At 44.8% G+C, this 13,027-nt stretch overlaps 1 protein-coding gene across 1 annotated transcript in view; it reads left to right on the forward strand.

Annotated features, from left to right (window-relative positions):
* Positions 1 to 449: 449 nt before the first annotated feature.
* Positions 450 to 13,027, forward strand: part of LOC139060504 (uncharacterized) — a 40,620-nt gene continuing 28,042 nt past the window's right edge. Inside the window, exon 1 of the mRNA XM_070539660.1 lies at positions 450 to 542. The gene's annotated coding sequence lies outside the window, so the exon portion shown is untranslated. The remainder of the gene's footprint in view (positions 543 to 13,027) is intronic.

Raw genomic sequence — 13,027 nt, forward strand, 5'->3', positions numbered from 1 at the left:
ACGACTTTACCCTTCGGTGGAATGTAACGGGGAACTATTCAAACCTTTGGGTTTTAAGGACAGTGAAGGTAAAATAGACTTTGAACAGGTAGAAATAACTAAACGTAGGCTATCTTATTGGCGGATAATATCAACGCAAAAGTAAAGGAGTAAAGTACCATGAATGGATGGATGGATGGGTGGATGAGTGGATGGATGTTATGAGCGTCCCCTTTGGAACGGGGCGGTGGGTTGCGCCGCCAAGCTCTTGCTATTATACTGTCTAATGTCCTACCCATCGAGTTTCGTAAAAAGGTCCTACCTAGGTTAAACATGGATGGTTATCCGAGAAACCATAAGGCTAGGTGGCACGCGCCGCCGCCGCCCGATTCAAAGGGTTGAGCCCCATTCATCCATCCATCCATCCATACAGGAAGCTGGCGCTGACTGGCCGCGCACAGTACAAAGCTGGCGAATTCATGTGTACATCCACGTTTGATTGCATTCCTGTTTTTTAAAGCGAAAACTTTACTGGCCGCGAACTTTTTCTCAGGCTTTTGCAGGTACGTATTCCGCATGCAGTCTGTCCGGCCGCGCTGACAGTGCGAAACTTGCATTCGTATTTCATAGTATTCGTTTCTTTTTTTTTCTCAGGCTTTTGCACGCACGTTTATCCGAGTAACATAGAAAACATGAACGTGGCAAGAGCCGTCCAGCTCATGTCACCAAGTGTAACCGCTGTCTTGGAACATCTCAAGGATCAGGCTGGACACACTTGTGCGCTGTCATTTTCAGCCGCAGGCCCAACAATTACGTTCATGAAGAGCGTTTATCGGTGGTTCGTGCTTCACGATGTCAGCAACACGACGCAGCACATATGCCACAATTTTTAGTATGGCCGTCAATTTGACGATAGTGCTGATCCGCGGCTTGAAAGGCCTGAAGTCACTTTCCATATGTACTTACCCTAGCAAAAATTCTAATACAAAAACTAATAGCCTATGAGGTTATTGACACTAATACAGTGTATTGGTATTAGACTAATAGCTTGTATTAGGCTAACAGGTTGACACTTATAGGTTGACACTAATAGACTGTATTGGGCCAATAGGTTGACACTAATAGACTGTATTGGGCCAATAGGTTGACACTAATAGGACTAGACTAATAGCCTGTATAGGCTAATAGGTTGAAACTAATAGCCTGTATTAGGCTAGTAGGTTGACACTAATAGGACTATACCAATAGCCTGTATTAGGCTAACTGGACAAATCCAATAGGGCTAGACTAATAGGTCTATTAGCACTGGTACTAATAAGTGTATGAGGACATTCTAGTCTACATAAAGGCACACTGGGCAGCTAGATCCTCCACGTAGCTCACCGCAGGGGCACGCATGTACATTGTGAGCAACACTAAGACACCTGTAATACACAAAAGGTCTTTATTCCGCTCCACATACACGTTCTTTGCCTGCTTCTTCAAGTTCTCCATGATTGCTGGCACTTTCTCCGTCGCTGTCCTGCTGTCCTGCTGAACTCACTTTCATTATGTCAGCAATCTTGACAGCCAGGATTTTATTCATAAGTTTTTTTTCTTTTTTCCATCTCCCCAATCGGATACCATTGTAGTAAAAAGTTGCTGAAGAAATCTGGGAACAAAACACACATAAGTAAATAAATTTCATGACACACACACAAAACAAGAAATGCGCATAGCAAGGCAACAATAATTGCAACAAAGTGTTCTTGATCAAGCCACAGTAAAAAATAGGCCAACAGTAACATTCCGAGAGCTGCCAAGCAGCCATCTCGTGTATTGCTTTTCAAGCTATTCAGCACAATATGAGCTGTCAAAAAGAAAAACACATATAATGGTGGAATCTTAGTCTGGGAAAGTAATGTGAATTAGATTAGGATAAAAAACAAATATACAACTCTGGTTTTTATGTCCTGATAACTAGACCGTGAAGCAAACAAATTGTGTAGGCTAGGCAGACAAGACAATCGGGAATATGCTATAATGGGTATTATGCTATAGATTTAACCATCTGTTTCAGGTGAGTTAGCATATGGAAGACTTAGCTAAATACTTATACATACCACTTAGGACTGAGTACTTAGTTTTGTCCAACGCTGGCTTTGCACCAGTTTTCGTCCGGTTTGACACTGCACCGGTCACACTGTGGCCAGCCAAGCCTGCCGTCGAAAAAATTGCCACAGCAGCTTGCCGAACAAATCGGCTGTCCGTCTTCGCAGCCATGAGGCGGTTATAGAGAGCTTCTGTAACGTATACATTCTTCCCCAAATGTACCTGGAACGAATTGCATGTTAAATATTTTACTTATCATTGTTATGCAGCAAAAAATACTCAGAAAGACTGGTAATTAGGAAATTAGTGACAAACTTGTCACAGCATGACACAGGATCTACGTGTTATCCCATGTTTGCTAACAAGCACAAAGCTGCGACATTAACCTATCAAGGAAGTGCGTGTTGCAAATAGAAATACTTACTTGTCCTTCAGCACTTTTGTAAACAGAAGCTGTTGACGTTCCAGAATTTGGTTCGCCATTTTCGTTGAAGTTGGTTGATGGCGTTTCTTCCGAGCTGCCCTTCACTGGTCCTTCAGGACTCCTGAAGGGCTGTTGTGCTGGTTTTGGTTCGCCTGCGCTCCCGGAGGGCTGCAGTGCCTTTTTCATGCTCCTTTCCGTGCTTGTGAGAACTTGGTCACCGTGTGCACTCTTTTCACAACAGCGTTTCTCTGGAATACAGTCACCAAGAAATACCAAATGTACAATACACAAATATAAATGACATTTTCCCACTGCAAGCATCATCTAAAGACAATGACACAGAATATCAGGCACGCAGAGGCTCGTCTACTTTCATGGTAAAAAGGCAAGCGTGTGGTCATGCTATGTGGAGTGTTGGTGCAGTCGCACATGGAACCAAACCTGCAAATATATGCAGTCGTACTTAAAGACATAGCTTTTGCATCATCTGCATTTTGAGTGGCTTGCCAGGCCTGTGTTGTATATAGGCAAATTTCACTTTCAGTTTTGCTGCTGCGTTGGCACCAATGCTCTACTTGTCTCCCGCATGTAACAGGCAGCAGTTTCACAGTGTTGAACCTAATGAACTGAACTTTCTTTTTTTCCATCAGTGAAAAAGAATATGGCCTTTCTCATTACCTTAGCAGTAACCATAATGGTACCGAATTCTTTGCCCTCAATATACAATTTACTGGAGAGAGTGCAGTTCATTTGCTTCACGGTGGTGAATGCACCACCCGTTGATACATGTGGCATGAAAATGCATGGCAGACTTAAGGGCAACGCAGGCCCATACGGTGTGTATCAGATGATGCAAAGCCACACGTTCAGGTGTCGCTGCACCAGTGCAGGTTTGCGTGTATATGACCAACTGGCTGCATTGCCACTAGATAGTGCACAGTCACGTGCTTGCATGTTTACCCCAAGAGTAGGTGAGCCTGTGCACTATAAGCATACAGACAGGACAAAGATGTCACAGGAAGACAGAAGCTGCAAGTCAGTACTAGACCGAAACAGAAATTAAAGTGTTGAATAGCTGCACTAGGTAGCCGTGCGCGGCTTAGCCGTGTCCGGGGAAAAGGGGATCCTGGGGATTGAGCCGATGCTGAGTGTCAGGACCTTTAAGGCCCCTCAGCGGAGGCAACACATCCCTTTGGCCTCGGCTTCACGTAGACGGCACCCCCGGACTGACCCACCCGGGGGAAATCGGTAGTTGCCTTTTCCTGTCTCTCTCTCCCTCCACTCTTCGTCTTTTTCTTGCTTTTCATCTTTCCTGTCTCCTCCTAGCTTCCGTTTACTTCCAAATTTTCCAGGCAGCAAGGGTTAACCTTGTGTGAATAACCAACCTAGGTTATCTCATATTTGGTTATAGTGATAACGTACAACTGGCGTTTGCAGGACCTGTTCTTACAGTCCCTGTAACGTCCCCTTGTAGGGCTCCACGGTGGGTGGTTGGCGTTATTGCCGAAAATTAAATTATTCTATGGCTAGTTCCTTCCCTACCCTCCCAGATCGCCCTCAGGAAAGAGGGCGCACTGAAGACGTATTTCAGTTTTTTGGACGACAAAGACCCAACTTTCCACGATTTCACGTAATTCATTCGGAAAAGTCAGATAAATAAGTACGCACGATCTCCCCATTTCTACAGGTTTTCCCGCTCAATTTAATCCAAGCGCCAGTCAATTTAATCTGAGCGCCAGTCAATTTAATCTAAGCGCCAGTCAATTTAATCCAAGTGCCAGTGATTTTAATCCGAGCGCCACTCAATTTAATCCAAACGCCACTCAATTTAATCCGAACGCCAGCCGAAATAATCCAAACGCCAGTGAATTTAATCCAGACACAACGGAATTCAAGAACCTTTGGATTTCAAGACTTCTGAAAATTTGTGAACATATTATGAGTTAACAGCTTGAAAATGAAAGAGCGAGGTGGTAGACCAGTAGCTATCCTGCCACGGGACTAACGACCACTTTTGGAGGTTTTGAAGCGAAAAGCTTCAGCCGGCGTATGTCTGAATTGGCTCCGTAAGCATGTTGGAGTCGAATTGGCTCCATGAGCATGTTCGGAGTAGAATTGGCTCCGTAAGCGTGTTCGGAGGCGGCGCAGGTGGCCACTGCCGCGCGCTTGGCGTCATCGTTTGACGTTCGCCTCAAGCGCGTGTTTATCGCAGAGGCCGACTTATAACCGCTTGCTGGAGAATAGACGTACGCTTTCAACATGGAAGAAAAAGAGAGTGATACTACCGATACAGAAAACTGTGTTTATGGCTGTTACAGAAATCGCAGGACAATGTGCCCAACAATGATGAATAAAGAAGTTTAATAATCCTGCATAACTTATGGTATATATCATTGATAAGCAATTTGCATAACTAAACAAGGCACATGTATAGCATAAACATAAGCTAACCAAAGCATATCCGTAAGTGAAACCGTGAGCATAACCATAAGCTAATCCGTAAGCATATCCATAACTTAAACCATAAGCATATTCATAAGTTATACCGTAAGCATATCCATAGGCTAAATCATAAAGCATAACCATAAGCTAAACCTTCAGCATAAAGGCTAAATCATAAAGCATAACTGTAAGCTAAATCATTCGCATCACCGAACCTTTTCCCTTTGAGATATCCAGGCTTAACCTTAGCTAAGCCCCAGCCAATTTTTTGTGTATTTTCTACTTAGTTATGAGAGCGACACAGCAGATGACAATTGTCGAAATTAATTGAGAGGAAACGTCAGCATGAGTACGTCGAGTTAATGGTACACATGCGATTTGGTCATGGCTATCAAACGAAACAATAAAGGTTGATTCGATGATAATCACTAGGCCCTCGCCAGGAGGCTTCGGTCGCTAGCGAATACGATTCACTATTCAACTGCCATATCCGCAGCCTCCAATCAAAGACCTAGTCATCAGTACCGATAAAACAGTAATGAATACCATTTAATTGCATAACTGATATGGTCGAGTCACTAGTGATCACAAGTGAAATACAATGTGCAGTTCGTGGTTCTTGGTGTTTCGCGCAACATAACGTCATATACATGCAATGAAATACAATGAAACGAGTGACTCACTATGCGTATATAAACTCGTATTCTTAAGTCACTGGTGAATATTATTCGCCTATTTTACTATGCCTGAGACAGCTTTCCCTGGGGATGCCGTCAGTAGTATCAATGAAGCTGCAGAAGAACGAGCATTTTTGCGTTACCACTGCCAACTGATACCGCCGAGTTTTTATCATCACTAGTGATGCACTCATTGCGATGTTCTCGAATTTTCATGCCTAATAGCGTCATAGATATCAAATGAAATGTCATTCAGACGGCTATTCACTAACTATAATTTATTAACTATAGGAGATACTAAGATTAATTCACTCAAGTGATAAATAATTACTTTGTGTAGTTTGATGGTCACAGCCATCATATATGCATGCCGTCAACAGTATAAATTAAAGTGTCAATAAATGATAGTTTTAATGAGTCAATATTGCTAACTGACATTGCAGAGCCATTAATGATCACTAGCGATAAGCTCTGCTCGGTGTTCTTGCACTTTTATGATGCATAGCGTCATGCATGTCAAATTAAACTTTTAAAGAATAATCCAATTATGATCATTTACGGTGAGTGAGCATTTGGTCTGCTACCATTGCTACCTGATAGTGAAGAGTGCTTTGCGATGCCACACAATGTTGTGCCACTAGTGATCACTAGCGACTAGTGACGTTATGTTGCGCAAAACACCAAGAACCACGAACTGCACATTGTATTTCACTTGTGATCACTAGTGACTCGACCATATCAGTTATGCAATTAAATGGTATTCATTACTGTTTTAACGGTACTGATGACTAGGTCTTTGATTGGAGGCTGCGGATATGGCAGTTGAATAGTGAATCGTATTCGCTAGCGACCGAAGCCTCCTGGCGAGGGCCTAGTGATTATCATCGAATAAACCTTTATTGTTTCGTTTGATAGCCATGACCAAATCGCATGTGTACCATTAACTCGACGTACTCATGCTGACGTTTCCTCTCAATTAATTTCGACAATTGTCATCTGCTGTGTCGCTCTCATAACTAAGTAGAAAATACACAAAAAATTGGCTGGGGCTTAGCTAAGGTTAAGCCTGGATATCTCAAAGGGAAAAGGTTCGGTGATGCGAATGATTTAGCTTACAGTTATGCTTTATGATTTAGCCTTTATGCTAAAGGTTTAGCTTATGGTTATGCTTTATGATTCAGCCTATGGATATGCTTACGGTTTAACTTATGAATATGCTTATGGCTTAAGGTATGGATATGCTTACGGTTTAGCTTATGGTTATGCTTTATGATTTAGCCTATGGTTATGCTCACGGTTTCACTTATGGATATGCTTTGGTTAGCTTATGTTTATGCTATACATGTGCCTTGTTTAGTTATGCAAATTGCTTATCAATGATATATACCATAAGTTATGCAGGATTATTAAACTTCTTTATTCATCATTGTTGGGCACATTGTCTTGCGATTTCTGTACAGCCATAAACACAGTTTTCTGTATCGGTAGTATCACTTTCTTTTTCTTCCATGTTGAAAGCGTACGTCTATTCTCCGGCAAGCGGTTCTAAGTCGGCCTCTGCGATAAACACGCGCTTGCGGCGAACGTCAAACGATGACGCCAAGCGCGCGGCAGTGGCCACCTGCGCCGCCTCCGAACACGCTTACGGAGCCAATTCTACTCCGAACATGCTCATGGAGCCAATTCGACTCCGAACATGCTTACGGAGCCAATTCAGACATACTATGGACATACGCCGGCTGAAGCTTTTCGCTTCAAAACCTCCAAAAGTGGTCGTTAGTCCCGTGGCAGGATAGCTACTGGTCTACCACCTCGCTCTTTCATTTTCAAGCTGTTAAGTCATAATATGTCCACAAATTTTCAGAATCTTGAAATCCAAAGCTTCTTGAATTCCGTTGTGTCTGGATTAAATTCACTGGCGCTTGGATTATTTCGGCTGGCGTTTGGATTAAATTGAGTGGTGTTTGGATTAAATTGAGTGGCGCTCGGATTAAAATCACTGGCACTTGGATTAAATTGACTGGCGCTTAGATTAAATTGACTGGCGCTCGGATTAAATTGACTGGCGCTTGGATTAAATTGAGCGGGAAAACCTGTAGTTTCGAAGTCTTTAACTGAGGTTCTTGGTCCAGGTTACAAGGCATCAAGGATGGCAAGTGGAGATCTCCTTTTGGAGCTCCGTGACCTGAAACAATACGAAAAGCTACCTAATCTAGTGTCTTTTGGAGACTTTCAAGTGACAGTGACTCCGCACCGCACTATGAACACTACACGCGGCGTTGTCTCAGATGATGGCCTGCTTCAGTTGACAGAGGCTGAGCTCCTAGAGGGCTTCAATGAGCAAAATGTTGTTAATGTGAAAAGAATAAAGATGAGGCGCGATGGTAAGGAAATTGCGACCAAACACCTAATTCTCACATTCAATTCAAGTGTCCTGCCCGAATCAATCGAGGCCGGGTACATAAAGCTCTGTGTCAGGCCTTACGTGCCCAATCCACTCCGTTGTTTCAAATGTCAGCGCTTCGGCCACAGCTCGCAGAGCTGCCGCGGCCGCCAAACTTGTGCTAAATGCAGTGCCACAGAACACACCACTGAAACTTGTGAGAACGCTCTCCAGTATGTAAACTGTGATGGGGAGCACGCCGCGTACTCACGGTCGTGCCCATCCTGGAAGAAAGAAAAAGAAATAGTAACGATCAAAGTGAAAGAAAATATCTCATTCAAGGAGGCACGCAGGCGGGTTGCATACCTGCCAAAGAAAAGCTTTGCCGAAGTGGCGCGTCAGGGGGCAGCGTCACAACGGCGTCCGGCGCCTGTCCGACCCACAAACAGTGAGTCGGCAGTTACGCCGTCTGCCCCCACGGTGGTTGCAGCTAGCGCTGCTCCGCCAACCGAGCAGAAGGGACCTTCTACCCCGAAGTTGGGCGCAGCTGAGGCTGCTCCAACCACCCTGGCCCCTTCCAGCGCTGGCAACAGCCGGCGCAGCCAAATTCCCCAGGGAACCCCATCGACCTCCGGGCCGGTGGGCGCAGCGGTCTTGCCCTCCAAGGCGGGACTCTCCCTGATAACTTCTCGCTCGCAAGAGCACGTGTCCGGCGCCTCACAAGAGGCAATGGACACAACACCTATCCTCAAGGCGCCCCAAGCGCCTAAGGAGCGGCGAGGATCCCTCGAACGCTCCAGAAAGGGCAAAACTCCCGTTACAGGGCCTCGAAAGGGCTCTGTAATTTAATCTCTGTAATTTCGATAATCACTACTTCTGTACACAGCACCTACTGACCTCCAATATGGATACACAAATAATTCAATGGAACATCAGAGGTCTTCTTAGGAACCTTGATGATGTGCAAGAGCTTATCCAAAAACACAATCCACTAGTGCTGTGTCTACAGGAAACACACCTAAAACCACAACATACAAACTTTCTCCGACCATATATTAAGTTTCGCAAAGATCGCGATGATGCTGTCGTATCATCAGGCGGCGTTGCCATTTTGATTCATAAAAGTGTTTCCTGTCAGCGTTTACAGCTACAAACGCCCCTTGAAGCAGTGGCAGTTCGAGCTGTTCTTCTGGATAAACTCGTCACCATTTGCTCGATCTACGTACCCCCACACTACAAATTAAACAAACATGAATTTCAGTCATTTATAGACGAGTTGCCAGAACCCTATGTTGTTCTTGGCGATTTCAATGCGCACAGCTCCCTGTGGGGCGACACTCGTACAGACGCGCGAGGTCGTCTTGTTGAACAGTTCCTTTTTTCTTCAGGTGCGTGCTTGCTCAAGAAGGAACCCATGTATTACTCCCTAGCAAACAGAACCTTTTCTTCAATAGATCTTACCATAGTTCCCCCGTCCATACTGCCCGAACTCGAATGGGAAGTCACGAAGAATCCTTACGGGAGCGACCACTTCCCCATACTGATAAGAACATCTAAAGAAAACGAATATCCTCCACAAACTCCTAGGTGGAAGATAGACACAGCCGACTGGCAGAAATTTCGAACTCTCTCTGGCATCTCATGGGCTGACCTATCTTCTTTAGAAATTGATGCTGCTGTGGATTATCTTATAGCATTCATAATAGATGCCGCATCACATTGCATATCCGAAGTAAGTGGTTTGGCATGCAAACCACGTGTACCGTGGTGGAACAGTGAATGTCGGACCGCCCGTAAGAATCAGAACAAGGCGTGGGGGTTGCTGCGAGCTTCTCCCACCGCTGAGAATCTTGTCAACTTTAAAAAAGTAAAATCCCAAGGCAGGCGAACCCGCCGACAGGCCAGAAGAGAAAGCTGGCACAAGTTTTTATCGAGTATTAACTCGTTTAGGGATGAGGCCAAAGCCTGGAATAGAGTTAATAGGATTAGAGGGCGGGAAACATATTCACTCCCCCTGGTAAACACACAAGGCGATACCCTGCAAGACCAGGCAGACCCACTTGGGGAATATTTTGAGAGCGTGTCAAGTGAAACAAATTATACACAGTCCTTTCTCAAATACAAACAAACAGAAGAACGTAAGCCATTAACAAGAAAAGGTCGAGAGAATGAGCCTTACAACCGTCCTTTTTGTATTGCCGAATTGAGAGCTGCCTTGAGCGCATGCAACAGCTCCGCACCAGGATCTGATAGAATCATGTATGAAATGCTCAAACACTTACACAATGGCACGCAGGTTACACTACTCACACTTTTCAACACCATTTGGGATGCAGGGTACCTTCCAGCTGCATGGAAGGAAGCCATTGTGATCCCTGTTTTGAAACAAGGCAAGGACCCTTCCTCAGTGGCAAGTTACCGCCCGATAGCCCTCACAAGTTGCATTTGTAAGGTGTTCGAAAAAATGATAAATCGGCGACTCATCTTTTTCCTTGAACAGAGCAAAATGCTTGATCCTTATCAGTGCGGCTTTCGAGAAGGACGCTCCACAACTGACCGCCTTGTACGTGTAGAAGCAAATATCCGGGACGCATTTGTACACAAACAATTCTTCTTATCCATATTCCTCGATATGGAGAAGGCGTACGATACGACGTGGCATTACGGAATCTTAAGAGACTTGTCAGAAATGGGCATTCACGGTAATATGCATAATATAATAAAAAGCTATCTGTCAAACCGTACCTTCCGGGTAAAAGTCGGCAATGCACTCTCACGCCCTTTTACGCAAGAAACGGGTGTACCCCAAGGAGGCGTGCTCAGCTGCACGCTCTTTATAGTGAAGATGAACACGCTTCGTGCTTCATTACCACCCGCCATCTTTTACTCTGTCTATGTGGACGACATTCAAATAGCTTTCAAATCTTGTAACCTCGCAGTCTGCGAGAGACAGGTACAGCATGGCCTGAACAAAGTCTCAGTGTGGGCAGACAAGAATGGATTTAAGATCAATCCTAACAAAAGCTCTTGCGTTCTTTTTACAAGAAAGAGAGGCCTGGTTCCGGATCCTTCCTTAGAACTGTGTGGACAACGAATACCTATCAGCAAAGAGCACAAATTCCTAGGTATCATACTTGACTACAGACTCACTTTCGTCTCCCACATTGAACATCTTAGAGAAAAATGTCTGAAAACAATGAATATAATGAAACTTCTATCCCAGACTACGTGGGGTAGTGACAGAAAGTGTTTAATGAATCTATATAAAAGCCTCATTCGATCGCGACTAGACTATGGTGCCGTGATTTATCACTCTGCCGCCCCGAGCGCACTAAAGATGCTAGACCCAGTGCACCATCTAGGAATCCGACTGGCCACTGGCGCTTTCAGAACGAGTCCCATACAAAGTCTATATGTAGAATCAAATGAATGGTCTCTCCACCTACAGAGATCATACATCAGCTTTACATATTTCCTTAAAATACGCTCCAATCCTGAACATCCATGTTTTCATAACGTTACCGATATGACGTGTGCTACACTTTTCAGCAATCGTCCCTCCATAAGACAGCCTTTCTCGCTGCGTGTGAAGGAGCTTAGCGAGGAAATGCATGTCCCACTCCTCGAGCATCGATTAATGCACCTAACCAAGCTCTTACCTCCTTAGGAGTGGCAGGTGATACAGTGTGACATATCCTTTATAAAAGTTACAAAGCACGCTCCTGAGGCCGAAATCCGAACGCATTTCCTAGAGCTCCAGCACAAGCACTCCTGCGCAGAGTTTTACACAGATGCTTCGAAGTCAAATGCCGGGGTATCCTATGCAGCCGTCGGCCCATCGTTTTCGGAATCCGATGTACTGCATCCGGAAACAAGTATCTTTACGGCCGAGGCCTACGCACTACTCTCTGCTGTAAAGCACATAAGAAAATCGAAACTTCCGAAAGCAGCGATCTATACAGACTCTCTCAGCGTCGTGAAGGCCTTAATGTCACACAGCGAACATAAAGATCCCGTATTTAATGAACTATATTCGGTCTTGTGCAAAGCGTGCTCAACTAACCAGAACATCATAATATGCTGGGTCCCTGGCCATAGGGGAATCAAAGGTAACATTCTGGCGGACGAGATGGCCACGTCAATCACATTGCAAGCTGTTAACCCTACTGCTGCAGTGCCTGTCACAGATCTGAGGCCTTTCTTGCGAAGGAGGCTGCGAGATCACTGGCAACACATGTGGGATGCGGAAACGGATAATAAGCTCCACCTGATAAAACCACAGTTAGGATTTTGGCCGTCTACTACAAAATCGCGCCGAACGGATGTCCTATTCTGTCGTCTCAGAATAGGACACACGTTTGGCACCCACAATTTCCTACTCACCGGAAGTGAGCCTCCAGCCTGTGGGAGATGCGGAGAGAGGCTGACCGTCCTCCATGTCCTCCTGGAGTGTCCGAAAGCCGAATCTGACAGAAACATTTTCCGTTAGCATACCGGCAGCATATTCCCCTTCATCCTGTAATGTTACTCGGCCCAGAACCGCTCTTCGACACTAACGCAGTCCTAAGTTATCTGAAAGATGTTGTGTTGCATGTTGTTAGCCCAACATGTTCGTAGCGTCTCCTCTCTTCAGAGGATGGCGCTGCGATAGTTTTTTCGTGTAGCACGTGCCTCTAGGCCCTTGTGTTTCAAGGGCTCTGGCGAGGCAACAGTGCTCCAGGCATTTTTACCATCTCATATATTTTCTATTCTGCATCATTCTTTTGCGATGGATTTTAATGTTCGTAGTATTGGTCATCTGTCATCGCCATAATTTTATAACAAGTTAATTTTACGCACTTTACAGCGAATATTTTTAGGCCACTTTACAGCCAAGTTACATGTTCCATAATACATCGTCAACATTACCACTTGTCATGGCGCTCTTTGGCCAAACCTGGCCCTTGCGCCACAAAAAACCACACATCATCATCAGCTGCATTAGGGGACAACTTTAACTTCGTCTGGCAACGAAACCTAGAAGGGTAGAAT

Source organism: Dermacentor albipictus, chromosome 5 (genome assembly GCF_038994185.2).
Source record: "Dermacentor albipictus isolate Rhodes 1998 colony chromosome 5, USDA_Dalb.pri_finalv2, whole genome shotgun sequence".
Lineage (NCBI taxonomy): Eukaryota > Metazoa > Arthropoda > Arachnida > Ixodida > Ixodidae > Dermacentor > Dermacentor albipictus.